The following is a 17014-nucleotide window of genomic DNA, read 5'->3' as shown; positions in this document are numbered from 1 at the left end:
ACTTACAAAACACCTGGTTTAAAAGCCAGAAAGGAAAACAGATTTGACTGAATTAGTTTCAAAGCCAACTAAACTGCAGTTTACTCACAAAGCCCACATCTGCACACATCCACTAAAGCAGATAGAAATATGCAACCCCCTTTAGCAAATGCCTGGAAAAAAATTAAGGCCCGAAGCTACATGTCAGTCTGAAGTAATTGAAAAAATGGTGAGAAAATAACACATTATGCAGCTCTACAGCCAGAAAATAACTATATTCCAACTACAGAAATAAAATCAAGTGCTCTGGGACATATCCTCACTGATACTTTTCACTAATGCTCCCCTAAAAGTCTGCAAAACATTAACCACGTTACTATGGAGTCAAATGGCAGCGTGAAAGGAAGAAGTTATGTGTTGCCTTACTGAGGTAGCCTGGAGGAATTTCCTTTCTCTCAGGAAATATCACTCTCCTGCAGATAGTGCTCTACCTCTGGACTTCCTTTTGTAGAAGGAAACAGGTAGTGCAATGCACAAAAGCAAAAAGTCAAAAATGAAAATAATTGACAGAAGCAAACAAAAAAGGAAAGGAAGAATCTATCATGAATTAAAAAAAAAAAACTAGCTCAAAAAGGGTCAACAAGAAGAAAGAGATGCGTGGCAAGGCTTTGGAGCAGCAGCTTTGGGTCATGACAGCCCTGGGCAAATCATAGATACTGTTACAACTTCGTCAGCGAGTAAAGATGCCTACGGCTGCACACACCAGCAGAATTACATGGTACACAGAAATTAAGGAGGATCGAAGTGCTGCTAGTTCAGGATGTTTTGGAAGTGGAATTTTTCTTCTTTAAAGTTAAAATAGGTTGCATGGCATTCTTCACAAGATCTTCCATTCGGCACGAGGTCGCTCCTATTTTGCTATGCAGTTTTTATACTTTCTCAAGTTACCCATAAGTGCTCTTCAAAAAGATTAAACAGAAATCCAGATGGCTTGAGAAATTATTTCCTGATGACCACAAAGAACAAAGAAGGGATGAGAGGATGAATCCACAATTTAAGCATGAGGGGCGGGGCAGTCCTGACTAGTGCATGCCAGGAGGGTCGCTCATTCCATCTCGGAGGTAATCTACATCACGTCCAGGCTGTGCTCCTAAAATAAGTGGCAGCACTGCTTCTGAGGTGAAAGAGCACACCTCAGGCTGGAAACCACAAGGGACGCTGGGCATCACCTTCCCCACAGCACGCAGAAACGCGCTGTTCTGCAAAGTGGACAAGGAGAGGGACGTACAGGAGGCACAATTAAGAATGCTTCTGCTGGTCTGTAATCTCAGTTATATACAGCCCTGCTTACAAAAATCGTTTGTTTGAGTGGGAGCCAGCAACTCCCCACCCCAGGCATACAGGCCTCTGCAAACTAAACAAACTGCCTGGGTAGAATTAAAGCGCCCTCCACAAGCAGATTAAAGAAAGTGGCCATAAAAGTAGCACAGACAACTATCCTCTCTTTCACCCTGGAAAACAACCATGTAATTGAATATAAACTAAGAGAAGCTGGATTCTTTGAAACGACTTGCTTATGGTTTGCTCCTCCGGGAGTAATCCAAATGCTGTAGTGCATTCCAGCATTAATGCAACAGAAACTTTCATTTCAACTGAACAAGTAAATACAAAAGGTTACGTCTCAAACAAAGATTTTGCACAAAACCACAAACCTAGACTCGCTCTGGCTCATTACAAAACATTATTAGTGTGAGGGCTTGCAGCTGAAGGCACTGTGAGGACCTGTTCTTCAGGCTAGGAAGATGAGGCCTACAGCAGATGAGACTTTCCTGATGCAGACCCTTTGGGCCCTTCCCATCCTAAGGCAGCACTTTTCAGACCACGTCTCAAGAAATGAAACCCATCCTGACCAGTTGCTTTTGCACAGGTTGGTATTTCTGGCTGCTGTCACTGCTGTTTGTAACACACTTTTTACTCCTGGAGTCGTTTGCTTAGGCAGCTGCAGAAAGATGTTTCAATGCCCAAGGCACAAGCTCCTGCCTTCTCCTTTCTTCCTCTTCCTTCTCCATCACGCCAGGGACTTCTTCCAGCCACTGCTGCAACCCTGCTCGTACAGGGAAAAACGCACCAGCTGGCAAGACTCAGGCATATTTGCTCCATTTCATGGTCTTTTGCCTCAGATTTCTTGCACATCTGGTTATGCAGAAAATTAGGTAAAATAATACTATAGCAATAAAGCTGAATTACTGCAGAAAGCAATTTGGCTACGCAGGTCACTGGCAAATCAGAAAGGCTCCTGTGAACCTACTACTAGCATAGTGAGGAGGGGGTAAATCACTAAAACACTGAAACATTTAATCCAGAACTTTGAAATAATCCCAAATCTATTTTCTGACTTTATCTCGTTAGCAAGTACATTGAGAAGCTCCTGGTAAGCACAGTCATTATGCTAATTAAAAACCAAAAATAAAAACTGGAAAATAAGAGTTAGCTTAATTGGAACAGGTAAGGCTTCATGTTCCCTCTCCACCATCAGTGCTATTGCCCTGAATCTTTAATTAGAGCAAAATGGACTTCTGCCTTCAGGCACTATGATTTACAGTTGAAATCAAAATGCGTGTTGTATTCAGAAATTACCTGGGCACCTGTACATGCTACTGAGTAACCTGGCGAGAGGCTCTACATCAGGACTGGGGGAATGCACTGAGAAAATCTCAGCTTACCCAACCTGCAGACTACCGGCGTCCTGCTGCCAGCCCCAGGAGGAAAGCGAGGTAACCTGGTCACTGCCTGAATCTGTATTCACCCCTGCTTTCAGACACAGCTGGAATTCCCCCCCTCTGCACTGGCCCTACCTCTTCACGAAGCTGGTTGTGCTGTGAAGTGGAGCCTAGGAGCTTGGACAGTGCTGAGGTGTATTTGAAGCAATTTGCTCAATGAGGTTGTCCTTTCTTTCAATTTTATTTTATTTTTTTTAGAATGAGCTCTCACTGTCACTATTTTACTTCAACTAGAAAACAGTGGATAATTAAGAGAAAACTTTATCGAAAATCAACAGAAATAAAAAAGAACAACTCTGGCATCCAAATGAAGGCATTTCACAATTCAAGTCTACAAGAACTTAGTTCATTCACATTCAGGTTTCTGTTGTGGTTTTTGGCTTAATTTAGATATGGTTCCCTAACCAGAAAACCACATGGGAGACCCCATGCATCAGCTGGCAAGCGAAGATGGACAAGCATCCAGTCCTCCACACAAGAAGAAGAAACCACCTGCGTATGGCACAGGTACAGCACGGGGATGGGGCTGCTCGGCAATGAGCAGAAATACTGGGGAGACCACAGAGCATCACAGCAATACTGGAATGACAAACCAGAACTCGGCTGGAGCGGCATCCACCCAGTGCAGGAAGAAAATTCAGACTCTGCTCTGGAGTGGTGTTCCCCAGCGAGGCAAGGCGCCCAGTCCTGGGCACTGAGCTTACAGACAGAGGGAGAGCACTCTAACAGCACTCAGCAACAACAGGAGTATTAAGGGATTTGCAAAATGCATCCTGTGAATAAAGACTGCAAGAATAACAACAATCACATTCATTAAAGTGTTATAAAGAGGAATTATTTACAAAGGAAAGTAACTGTGAATAGCAGAAAAATACCAGACTTCTGAGCTTAATTCAACAGAACCTGCAAGGGTGATAAAAGCAAACAGAGATGGCTTTACCTACCCGAATTACCAAAAACCCTGCCTGCCCACAGCCTGAAAAAAGCTGCAATACCACTTCAGACGCAATTCAAAACATTTCTATCAATGTAAGTAAATAGAACGACCATCCTATCTTGCCCAAACTGAGATTATTTATACATAACTTGAGTTTAGCCCCCGATTAAATTCTGCTCGTGTTTCATTTTTCAGTCTGTCCATAAAGACCTTGCAGCTGCTGGCAGACCTCTCCGAGGAAGCAGGACATGCACTTGGAGCAAACTGGCCAAGGCCAAGAAAGCACAAAATTGCTGTTGCAGCTTAATAAATAAAACAATGGCCAGGTAAATCCTACCAAGATTTACATCTGTGTGTGAGAAAGGGAGGAGGAAACGTACATTGCACTCATACTGCAAGTACAGTTAACTCACCTCTGTCCTTTTGGTTCTACTCGATACATATGGTATACCTTGACTTAGGTGAAACAGAAAATGTGAACACGTAATAGGAAATTGATATAACTCTATTCTAAGAAGACAAAATTTCTTTCCTTTTCAATGTCTCTCCCTTTCAACAGTCAGCATCTGAAGCACCTGGCCCTACTTGCTCTCCTCAGAGGTGCTGCTGAAGCTGATGGCAGGCAAGCAAGGGACAAAGGAACACGGCAGAAGCAAGAAGCCTGCAAAAGGGTTAAGATGATGGCAGCAGTGCTGCTGGCTCCGAAAAAAATATGTTACAAAGCAGCAATCTAAATCTGAAAGAGTCTGATGTGTAAGGTAGCTTTTAGGCATATGAGTTCGTATCCTGCTTTACTGATGAGTCACAGTTGTGCCTTTCTTTATCCCATGTGTGTAAGAAAACAAAAAATTGCAATTGTTGCAGAAGTTCTATCTGTTCAGAAAAAGTTACGTTTTGTCCTAAAAGCAGTGCTATCTATCATGGCAGAACCTTCCAACAGGGCTAGCGGAAGCATGGAAAATATCATTTTCCAGTTGCACTTTGTCACCTTCAATGACAATGATGCCTTTACCCATTTTATTTTTCAAGTGTTTTCTGTTCATGTTTTATTTGGGTCTATTTTGCCTTTTAGCATTTCAAACACTCCTGAGAAATCAGAAAGGAAAAAAAGGACAGCGGGACATGTTGAATGAGATGTTAAATTAACTACCTGCATATTCAATTTGTCTTTGTGTTGCAATGGTTGCTACTACGTGTTCCTTCAGGAAAATAAATGAGGTTGAGAGATGGGAGATTTTTCTTCTTGCATAAAATTCTTGCAATAACTTATTTCTCTTTAAAACTAATAGCCTAGCTGGATCCCAATGCCAATCCTAGTGGCAGCCACACAACACAGTCTCAGCAAGCTGCTTCCAGCCATCAGCACTTACACATTTTATGGAGGTGGCTGAAGCGCTCAGGTTCTTTGGTGTCACTGCTTCTTGTTGACAGTCACTAATCTAGGATGTGGAAATTCTCTTACAACAATTAAATGCTTCGGGAGATACCCTGAAATCATGAATATATGGTGCAGTTTTTGTTCACGGACAACTAGACTGAGTGTTTTCACAGCCTCAGCAGTTTTTATCTCGCATCATGTCAGGAAGAAGCTGTGTGTGTGCAGTGGGGTACTCCATGGGTTTATAACCAGCGGTATTATCTGACCCTCAGAAACCTCGAGGTCTGTTGAATTAATTTTGTAGGACTAGCACTTGATACCTGATGGGGCCATAACCTCGTAACGCAGCTAAAAGGAGGAATGTGGCAATCTAAGGTGAAGGGAGCAAGCCTTGCGATTTGCAGATGTTCGGTATCATTATAGCAAGAACTTTCATCTAAGCAGAAATATACCAATGATAAAAATATTTTACCATTTTTGGTAGAGTAAAAAGAAAAAAAAAAGGAAAAAAAAGTCTATGGAAATCATCATCAGAGCAAGCCAAGTCCTGACAGTCTCTCTCATACATTTGCAGCTCCGTGATTTCTGTATCCTCTGACTGGGTCATAATAAAGATGTACTGTTGAAAGTGCTTTAGTTAGGAAGCCTGTTCACTAGAGGCTGATCTGAGGTCAAAATTCAAAGGTAACTCAGTCACAGGTATACTAGCTTCTGCTTGAAAAGTAATAAATCAGTAGAGTAAAAGTACTCATACGCAGAAAGTAAAGCACCAGCAACTTCAGGGGGGTTGATGTAGATTATACAGCAAAACCAAAATTAAGATATATTTTATTTCAGCCCACTGAATTTCAGTGTCTGAAGCAGAACTTCATGGTTTCTTCCTCTAACCTCAGTGCAATTGTCTGAGCTCGGCTTGCTTTTAAAGCACAGCACAGACAGAGATAACTCTTACTCCACAGCACTGTTTTCAGCACAAAGGATGAAGGAGCTTTCACCAAATCGCTGCATCCTGGAAGGACGGTGCTTTTAGCACAGGAGGAGGAGGAAGCAGGGATGCCCCGTACATCAGGCAGGGCAAGGGAGGGGGCCTAGCCATGTTTTAAGGCAATTCATCACCGCATATGCTGAAGACTTCCTTCCTAAATCAAGCTGGAGCAGAAGTGTTTAGGGCACCAACTCTTAAAACTACAGAGAAGGAATGTCATAAATTAGATTGTTTCAAGGCTAGTTTTCCCACAGGAAAACAACAACAACCACCAAAAAAAACCCACAAACAAAAACAAAACAAAAACCCCACCAGGGATAAAAGGAATTTTAAGATCAGTTTTTTCTCTTTGCTGTGAAGGCACCTTATCAGGAAAGTACTTATCCATGTACTGTGGGGATAGCACAGATGTGACCTCTCCGGTTCCTAAGCCATATTGCTTTAGCCCTGGAAATCGAAACAAACTGGTGGACACTGCCACTGCTACCCTGAAAAACTAGTGACCTCCAAGGAAGTACCTCTTTCTTTGAGATGCAGCAATATGGACCTCACTGTCGAGGTCATGTTTCCCTGGAGGACAATCAAGGCAATTCAGACAAGGCATTCAGTCCATTACTCAAACAAGAGCTGAGCTACTGCTCTCCCAAACTTGGCATCTGACCTGGCTGTTATGCCAAGTGCACACTGTCTAATAAAAGCCAGTGGGCTGCTTCACTCTGCTGACTTGCAGGTCCCGGGGACAGAAGGAGATGGTGTTGGCTTTGCCTTGGTACTCGGGATGGAGGCTTGCCAAGAATTTTAAAGCAGATTAATATATATGCACTCTACATGCTCTTTTTCTAAGAGTTCCAGTGTTGGGTATGGGGACAGCCTGGATTTATCAAAGTGTGGGAATGTCCCAAAAGACCTATCACATAACTAGCAAATGTATTCAGTTCCTTCTTTTCTGTCCTTAATAGCAGCTTTAAGACAAGGGCAAGTAAAGTATGTCCCAATTCTGGTAAACGTTCAGGGCTACCTTTGGAATGAATTTGAGGCAGGATTTCCCCAACACCTGTCAGTGGGGAGGCACACGAGGTGGCCTTGCCAGAGCTTGGCATCGCTCACTTTGCAAGGGGACAGAGCCCAGTACACGTACCATCACGAGCAATGCCAACATGGTCCAAAAGGAGGCTCCAGAGCACCCGAGGAGGGAGCTGAGTCTGCATGAAGGAAGCATCCTTGAGAAGTTTCGGTGTTGCAGGCCAAGTCATTACTGCTAACTCCTGCAGATGGGCAGGCAGTGATGTCTCCTCGTGTGGATGACAGCATTTGAACTTGGCAGAGATAGCCAAAGGCAATGTTCTCAAACACACAACCCATGAGCAGGGCACAGGGAAAGAGTTATCCATCTCAGCTCCACGCCTGCTGCCTTGTTCAAGCACCACAAGAAAAGATGAAAGGCTGGCACTCCAACCTTTCCATACACACAATTTCAGAAATATCACATTTAAAGTTTTGTGGGATGGAAGAAAAATGGTATGCTCTGTCTCAGCTCTAGCTTGATTTGGAACAGTTTCTTGTACAGACAGGGCTGCATGTGTTTGGAAACGTGAAACAGCAGAACACCAACAAATATTTTCTGATCTCTACCCATGTAAGGATTAAAAGTTTGTCAGCTCAATGAAGGCAAACTGTGGTTGCAAAAACAGGGTTTGCAGTGACCATAAAGTCAGAAGCAATGGGTCTTGCAGTCAGTGTGATTTTATAAGCACTCACATTTAATAAAACGCCCACTCTGAATTAGTCACTGGTCCCTGAGTGTCAGAAGCATAGGATAAGCTGGGAAGCCTCTAAATAAACAGTTTAATCTGCCCGGAAAAGCAACAGTGGGCGTAACAACGTGTCCAGATCTCCAAAAATGAAATCTGCTAATGGAAAGATGGAGAAGAAGAGGGTACGAGATTGTTCAGAGGGGCCACGCTGCCACAGCACATGAACCTTGTGAGCTGAATCCAGGCAGACTTGTCATTCTCCTAATGGCATTTGTGTGCTCTTCAGCGACTGTAAAGTTTTTAAGTGTCACTCTGAAGCAATTACATTTATAGTAGCAAAGTCTACACTAGCACTGCTGAACTTCTCAACCAAAATGATGGATCCATCCTAACCTCAGGGAACCAGCAGCATCGGGAAGGTCACGGTCTTGTGTTCCTCTCCCTCACTCCATGTCGTACAAGACTTTGTAACTGTCCTCTAGGTTTCTGCTGTGCCTGCATGCAAAAAAGGATACAGACCTCCCTGCAGACTTCTCCAGATCCCCAGCAGCCGTACCCTTGGGTTAAAACACACCAGGGTTGGTGTGCACCAGTGATTCTGACTATGCCAATAATAAATTTCCAAGCATTTGTGGAAGATCTGAAAGAAGCCTAGGCTAAAGTAAAGAACAAGGAGTGCGGGCGGTTTGCCTGCTGCTATGGCTGGTTGGAGGGAACTGCTGACCCTTCTGGTTATCAGAAAAGCATATGAAAAGATGCAGGTTCTTCAAAGGGCAATGCTAATAAAGAAAAAAGAAATAAATCTGTATCATATGCTAGCACATCTTGATTAGAATTCATGATGACTCATATTCAAAGGCCTGCTTCTAATCCCTAGATACGATACTGACTTATCAACACAGACAGTTGGTTGCAAAGATGCTTTAAAGCATAATTGACAAAGTCACTGATTGGCATTTTTCTCCTCATCAAATGTATCAAATCTTTCATTATTTTCACTGTCTTCACACCTCACCTCTATACTGATACTTAACAGCAGCCATCATCTAAACTATGCACTGATGGTGACACGTATAACTGATGGTTATATATTATCTATTACTTAATGAAAAAGTGGACTGCTATCATAACCGTTGAGACTGTTTTTCCTTCTGTATTGACTTACATCCAAATAACCAACTTATTAACCTTGCAAATGCCAGTCTGCACTGAGGCAAGCAGCTGTAAAGTTCTTAAGCAGACACTTTCCTTGGGACTGAAAGGTCAGTGTTTCTGTTATTTATTTTTATTATAGAAATATTTTACTCTTCAATACAGGCAGTCCTTCTCACTGTCCATGTAAATAATCATTGGAGAATTAAACCAAGAAACGCCAGGGCCTCAGACTAAATTATATTAAATCAAAGTAATCAATCTTGTTGAAGCGTGGACAGAAATATATACAGATAATGGACTCAATAATACAACAGCATCATACTCAAAGAGGAGTGCCCATTTCTTCATGAAGGCAGTGTCTCAGGCAGCAAGCCCAGATCTGACTGCCAGCTCTCTTTTGGAAGCCAAACCTGCAAAATCCACTAAGGCTGACTCTAGCTTCCATGCAGGAATTCCTTTAATGGCACCTGTATTCTACCAATTTACAATACCCACAAAAACATACTTTCCTTCCTCTTCCTTTGTCTTGCACCTCTTCTTGGAAACCCCAATAACTACTTCCCCAAGGCATGCTGTATAAATAGGTGACATTACAGCAAAGGAAACCATGGAAGCAGGGGCTTCCATAAAACTACAGAGCAAAAGCAGGAGGAACAATCTGGGTTATTAGAGGGGCCTTATATTAGTTCAGGATCTGCAGATAATCTGAGCAATACTGATGAAATGCTAGTGAAAGCATGGGGCTTCCAGTCGGACTATTCAGATTAGACCTGCAGTTTCTTAACGGAGAATATCTGTAAACTGGATTACCTCCAGACGATGATCCTATTTATGTGCAAAAGCACGTGTTTGCAGCATAACTATCAGTGTGCATGAATGCGAAATGCTCAAGTAAGATATGTGGCCTATCAGCAAACTCGTACTATCACTTGTAAGAATACAAACTGTTTAGGAAGAGAAATCTAATAAACTCTGCTGGTGCTGCTACTTGATCAACAATGCACCGATGTTTTATTCCTTATGGCATTGGTTTAGAGGAGAAAATATAGGAGATCACTGTCGAAATAGGGTTAATTTGGGGCTGGAGAAGTCAAGCCCCATGGTTAGCAGGAGGAACAGACGGACAGCACCAAGTCAGGCCTTGATCCCCTGCTATGCTCATACAAGCAAGCTTATGGATGGCAAATTTGCCATTAGGAACAGTGAAATCTCATGGTGACAGGCATTGTGTTAAAAACAAAACCAGAAAAACCCTAGAAAGTTACCTGGTACTCTTAATTTCCCCCTTGCCATCTCAAAAGAGGACATGAATGCATTTGGGTGCACCACAGGGTGCTAAAACCACTTCCCAGACAAGCCACGCTGCCCGTCAGCAGAGAAGAATGCATATCCTTTTCTTTAAATCGGGTTAGTTCAATTATGTACTGCTATTCTTTTCAGAGTCCGATGAAAACCTTCTTTGAAAACATCAGACAAATTCACCAGACACCACGTTTCACAAATGAGCAGCAGGTTTTAAATAATTTCTTAATTTCACACTGGTTTTTAGCATCTGAAAACACAAAGTCTGCTCCCTTTCTCTTGGTTAATATCACTTCTTTGGTTTATGGCATACTTTTGCCAGCAAGTCCACTTGTACATCAAAAGCTTCAGAATGATTATAAGTAAATGTTTATTTAATAACAAGGATTTCTAGGTCAGTTTCTCTAATTTCAGTGCTTTGCCCCACAGCATATGAGAGCTGAAAATTAACATACAAGTACCTTCTTGGTACTGCCTAACTGCACAGCAGGGATGCAGAAAGCACAGAAAGCATTAAGGGAATGGAGAAGAGTACAGAAATACCATAGTGCTACTACAAAAGTCACTTCCATGCCTACCTACAGGACTAGATTTATAGCTAATGGGGACAACAGGCATGTCCCAGCCTAAAACTGACAGATTTGAAGATAACGTGATTGGAGACCATTTTTCTGCTCCTGAATTATTCTATCATTTTGCTATGAAAACCGTTTGAAAAACACCTTTTTGTGGAAAAATACCAGAGAAAAAATGGGAAATCTCATTCGTATTCAAAAGCTGGGACATCATTTTTGATGGGGAAAACACTTTTTTTTCTGTCCTCACACAAGGCTTTTGGTCCTTGCTGTCCAAATACTAAATTCTCTTCATAGAGCAGAACAGCAGGCAATTTTGACACACTAAGCTTCTGCTAATGAGTTTACAGTTTTCTATTTCATAATCAGCACAATTAAATCAACTCTAGCTGCTAGCGTGTGTTTTCTAAGGGAAAACTCTATCAGTTGCTGCTTTGACATTAATATTCTCCCGAGTTTTGCTGTTTCTTTCTTAAAAAGAACAACCCTCCAAAACTATTTTGATGTGTGACTTCTCTTGGCAGAGCGTTCGCCCTGTTCTCTGCTGCTGCCACCAGCCGTCTGATGTGGGGTCGCTCCTGAAGGAGAACCTCTGCCTTTGTTCGTGTGTCTCAGCCAGGGAAACCTCCCTGGGGTGGGGAATGACCTCCTCAGCTGGAAGCAGCCTGCTGCTCTACGTGCCCAGCAAACCGGGCAGCACACCGTACAGAAAGCGTGCATCGTCAGGGTGACTCTGCCAAAAGCTTAAAGCTAGTGCCACCCCATCTTTGAGGCCATTCTGGGATGACTCCCTCTGCTTTAACCCGCCTTTTACCATTTTGTTCATGCATGCAAGTGTTTTTCCAGATCCCCTCCCTCTCCTTTTTCCTGTATTTATCTTCAATAGGTTAAAGGATTCATCTAGGATGAAGCATCCCAAAGTTAGTTCTTGTTACAGAAAATGAGAGGCATAAAACACTCTTCAACAAAAGAATTGTGCAAATGGCAGTCTGTGCTATTTCCAGGAGCCCTGACATTACTTTTGCAAACTCCCAGGAGGCTGGCTGGCTCTAATTCCCTTTTAGCAAACCTCACTGCAAAGCTACTCCACCAGTTAGCTTGCTCTGAATGCAGCAGCAGCATGTTTGCTTGCTGCTGTGAGCAATGGAGGACATATTATGCATCCCCTGCACAATTTACTGTGGTTACTTTTAAGTTGATATTTATTTATTTATTTCAAGTTTCCATCTGTAGGTTCTGGCTGCGGTTCAAGATCTTCTCTTCCAACCATTTCTAATGGATATCGGCTCTCCCAGACTATTTGTCCTTTAGGGTCCTAATATGATATGCAAACTAATAGTGACAGTGTTTTTGTGGTACTTCCATTTCCAACAGCTTTTCATCTTACTATATATGTGTATAGTTTTTGGTTGGTATTCAAAAGACCCAGAACCAACTCATATTACAACTTTCTTTCATTCTTCACTATTTTCACGTCCTCGTGACTTTTTCAGCCCTGACAAAGGTGTTAGCACCGTATTTGCAGCGACAAGCCACAGGACAGGGCAATGTTTTCTACTGTTCTAAACCTTTTAAAAAAAAACTCTATGAAAGCGTGCTAGTTCAGATGACTAGTGCATGTTACATTCCTAAACTTCTTTTAATTTGCCTTTTCATTTTTACAGCTGACATTCTCACTCCAGATCCCTCCCTTGGGTTTCTACAAGTACAAGCCTGAAGATTTTTTGCCCAACGTTGAATGTTTTTATTATACCCTTTCGATTACTATAGTATATTTTTACTATTATTGTTAGTTATAAGAAACAAAAGAAAGTGCACGGACCATCCAAGCAGATCTTACACTCCGTGTATTTTAATTTCTGTTTTAACAGTAGCTCTGAAGAGTCGCTGTAACTGTATGCCTATGCAAGGAATTACGCAGAGACCTGCATATATTATTGTTTCTGCTGTCCTTGCTGAGGTAGCCCCAGATTTAGTGCTGCATTACAATTCAGCTCCTGCACCTCCGTCTCACGTAGCATGTGCCTGTGTGCTCCAAAGCCAGTTGTGTGTTTCCTGAGTTGGCAGGAGTGCAAGTGCAGATGCAAGAGATTTATTCTCTGAGGGAAGACAGCTTTTCAACTACTTTCAGATAAATGCAAAGTGTGTAGGCTTTGAATCCAGCTAATGAATTCAGTGTGTGCACCAGAACAGAGGCCGGAAAGGACCACCTGGGTCACCAATCCCCAATAACTGCAGGCAAACATAGAATTAATGTTCAGAGCAAAATGTCCTGCAGGAGATCATAGTCTGCCTTCTCCATTCACTGCACACCATAAAGTAACATTCTTCAAAAACACACACACTTACCAAACGATGATCTCCTTAAGGGGATGAGCTCAAAAGCCTCCAAAAGTACAGTGCAGGACATGGGAAGTGGCGGAGGTTACAAGTGATGTGCTAGCACTCAGAGGTGGCTGGATGCGTTACACAAAAACATCCATAATAGCCTATGGGATCGGTCCATCGTAAACAAATACTGTTTTCATGTCCTAGATGCGTTCGGAAAGCCTCTCAAGAATTTCACTCATCTCTTTGGTTACGTGCCTTCTAATTTCCAGTCAAAGTATACTCAAGACATACTTAAATCCACTTGATTTTGCATCGGTATTACGTTTGATCCCCTCACTTATACTTCAACCCTAAATATGTATTTAAAAGGCGAACAGATCTTTACTTTGTTACAAAAGCACTTAATGCCACTCAGTCCTCTAACAGGGAGGGATGGAGGCACACCACGCTGGTACTCATCCCCAGGTGGAAACGTATCATCCTCTAATGACAAGAAACCAAAGCCTAGGCCATGTGTAAATGAGCCCTGTAGAAGTGTGCAGACACTTCCCTGGTCCTGCTGGCCGGGCACAGCCTGCAGTCACTTCCAGAAGTTTTGCTGTTGTTCCTACGTACTCTTGGCAGCCCCCAGGGAGTTCCCAGGCCTTCGGTGCTTTTCCATCCCAAGGAACACACTACTCTAATTAATCCTGCCTCGGAAAATGTGTGCCATCCTTTTCATCCTCCAAACCTTCCTTGCTGTACTTGTTTGAGACAGAGGAACAGAGCTGCATGCCACTCAAGAAGCAAAAGAAACATATGCTTACAGGGTAGCCATGTGGTATTTTCAGTATATTTTGGTTCCTTTTGGTTCCTGATAGAGTATTTGCTTTTATAACCACTGTTGAAACTAAAATTAATATTTTTCATAGAAGAACCTTTTTCTACTTCACAGCTCTGTCCATGCCCCAGATTTTCCCAGGTCAGTGGATGGCACTGGTCACTCAGCACTCGTCACCTCATGTGTGGGATTTTTGTCTCCTTCCCTTCGCACCCTCCTACGCTGAATTTCACCTGCCAGTGCCTTGCCCAGCCACTAAGTTTTGCAGGATCCTCCTGCAGTTTTTCACAGTCAGCAGTCATCTTTACTGCTCTGAATAAAAGCATCATCAGCACACTGTCATCTTTTCCAGTTCGTTTATCAGTGGAGTATCACAGGTTTCAGCACAGATTCTTCCGAGACCCCACTAGTGTCATCCTCTCACTCAGAAAACTGATCATTTAGTCCTACCTTCTGTTTCCTATCTTCAGACCAATTTTTTGTTCATCTGAACAGCTTTCCTTTTATCTGACGGAAGCGCAGCTCCTAAGCATATGATAATAAAGTAGAGCTTTCTCATCCTTTTGGCTTTAATCACGGGGTTAGTCACAGAGCAGGGCTGAGCCCTATTTCCCTGGGGAGGGCCCGGCGTTGGGTTCATTTGCTCCCTTTTACCAGCACGACGCCAGTTTGCCACAAATCTGGGGCTGTTAATCAGGATGGGATTCTCCAAAAGGCTCTTTTCTCCTTTTTCTCAGTGGCTTCAGGGTTATTCAACTCTTCTCGTGTAATGTGTTCCACTGCACTGTTCCCTCCCACAACCAAAACCACACACCTTTATCAGGCAGACCCTTGGAACCTGAAGTTTAAAATCCAAGAACTTCTCTTATTAGAATGTAGAGAATGTAAGTACCTAGGATCTAAATTATTTAGAATAAATTGGGACTCACTGGTGAGCTGATGTTAAAGAAAACTTTTTAAATTATAAAAGATTCAGCTAAGAGATGTCGTTTTTGTAAAAACAAACAAAAAAAGGTGAGTTTACATATGCTGAATCCCTTGTTTGCAGCAAAAAAAAATAACCTGTTACTAGTCCCTAAAAGAACGGCAGTGTGCTTATTATTATTAGATTTTACTGTCTTTGTTACACTAATCCACAGAGTCCACAGAAGGTTCCCATACAATATTTGTGTCCTCCACAATATCAGAAGAGTATGAAAAAATCATATCAAAACGTTGTGCCAAGGTTACTAAAGGAAATACTGCATAGGGCTAGTCACAAGACCTTATCCCTCAGTAATACTTCTAATAAGTCTCTCGCAACCTGGTAACTCACCTCCCAGCACATCCCACCCTAGTCCCCTCTTTACCCAGTTTCTTATCTGCCTGAGCCAGCTTCTTATAATTCCTGTATTAATCTGCACCATCTCCACTTTAAATAATAATTTCCTCTGGGAACTGTACTGAATGAATGCTTCCTTGATATCTAGGCAGCTTAAGCTCACCGCATTACTGTAGTCTGAGACGTTCACCTCCTCAGCAAAAAGAAACATTAAGTCAGCCTGACAAATTCTCCTTCTAATCACAATTTTGCATTTTATCCCACTTTCCACTTTGATGATATTCTTGATTACTCTGTGTTCAAAACTTGTCCTAAGACATTACACAATGTTGCAATAACCTAATTTGCACGTACTTGGGGGATTTTTTTTTTTAATTCTTTTTGCACGTACGTTAGTATGCACCAGTCAAAGGCATCATCCCCATATTGCAACATACATTAAGAGTTTTTGCTACTAGACTCCTGTGGCCAGAGGTGAAATCTGAAAAGTAATTCATTCAGTTCCTACAACAGAGGTAACTAATAAAAATGACAGTTTTCCTATCCCTTACCCATCCGCACATAAATCACACAGACCCAGCAAAAACAACAACTCTCCTCTTGGTAGGAAGAAACAACTCAACTGGTCGTTTGGTATTCCAGCGTGGTTTTGCATTTTACTCCTTCAAGGGCAGTGTTATACCAATAGCAGAGCATTTAGAAGTGGAATGGAAGTACTGACAAGAGAAATGCACTGGGAAGAATTAGTTGATGTCATTTTTAGAACAACTGCTTAACATTGCTCATCAGGTTTTTAATTTGGTAACAGTTCAGACTTCATTTGTGTTTTCCATAGCAAATAATATTTTTTTTTCCACTGAAGTTCACATCACCAGCAGAGTTCACTGCAACATGTCAGGGAAGAAGGAATCTGAAATAATTCCACCTTCTCCTACCTTGCTGCTCTTTGTCTGAAATCCCAGACAAAAATTTACAAGTGAAAACACGACTTGAGGAGAGAGAACTCAGGTCATGGTACGTATTTCCAACAAAAAGAACCACCTTTTCCCTGTGGTACAACAGAGTTGCTGAGCTGATTCCCATCTTGTGATTCAAATCAACACTTTAATTCTTGGTGAAATGGGGCGTACAGCAGACACCATTCCAAGAGCTTCCTATGGATAGATTTTCAATCACTTCCCCACAACATTTTCTAAGTTAATCTTTGAAGGACGTGACTTATAGACACAAGTACATCACAGAAACATTATTCCCATCATACAACTCTATACGGACATTTCAACATATTCCTACTAAACTTAAAAAAAAAACAACACTAGAAGTTAAGAAATCTAAGTAAAAAAAAAAAAAAGTAGTTTTCAGGAAACAGCAGTAGAAAAAGTGGGAAATAAAAGCAACAACCTTTCTAGAGGGGGACTGAGCTTCCAGGAATGCAGGTAATTAAATGGATTATTGGAGAGTGTATTTTGGAAAACGCTTTTACCAAAAGCACGTCCATATTAAAAGCAAAATTATGGTACCTTAATTGCACTTCTCAGCTCTTGTTGTTGAGATCATATGTTGATTTCCTGGAAAACAGAAAATACAGAATTAATCATGCTCATTATTTAAATTACTGATTAATAACAACATCTAGTATCACACATTTTTTTTTACTAAAACGGGTTTAAGCCTACAAAAGATACAGAAAAGAGCAG

General features: G+C 41.9%; 1 protein-coding gene across 22 annotated transcripts in view; it reads right to left on the bottom strand.

Moving 5' to 3' along the window:
* The window catches only part of PCDH15 (protocadherin related 15), a 535558-nt gene that overhangs the window by 446311 nt on the left and 72233 nt on the right, over window positions 1–17014 (bottom strand). For all 22 annotated transcript variants that reach the window (XM_083844291.1, XM_083844317.1, XM_083844318.1 and 19 more), the window contains one exon: window positions 16838–16885. The gene's annotated coding sequence lies outside the window, so the exon portion shown is untranslated. The remainder of the gene's footprint in view (window positions 1–16837; window positions 16886–17014) is intronic.

Source organism: Anser anser (assembly GCF_964211835.1).
Source record: "Anser anser genome assembly, chromosome: 7".
Taxonomy (NCBI): domain Eukaryota; kingdom Metazoa; phylum Chordata; class Aves; order Anseriformes; family Anatidae; genus Anser; species Anser anser.
Note: the sequence above shows the minus strand (reverse complement) of the source record. Positions and strands in the feature narration are given on the sequence as shown.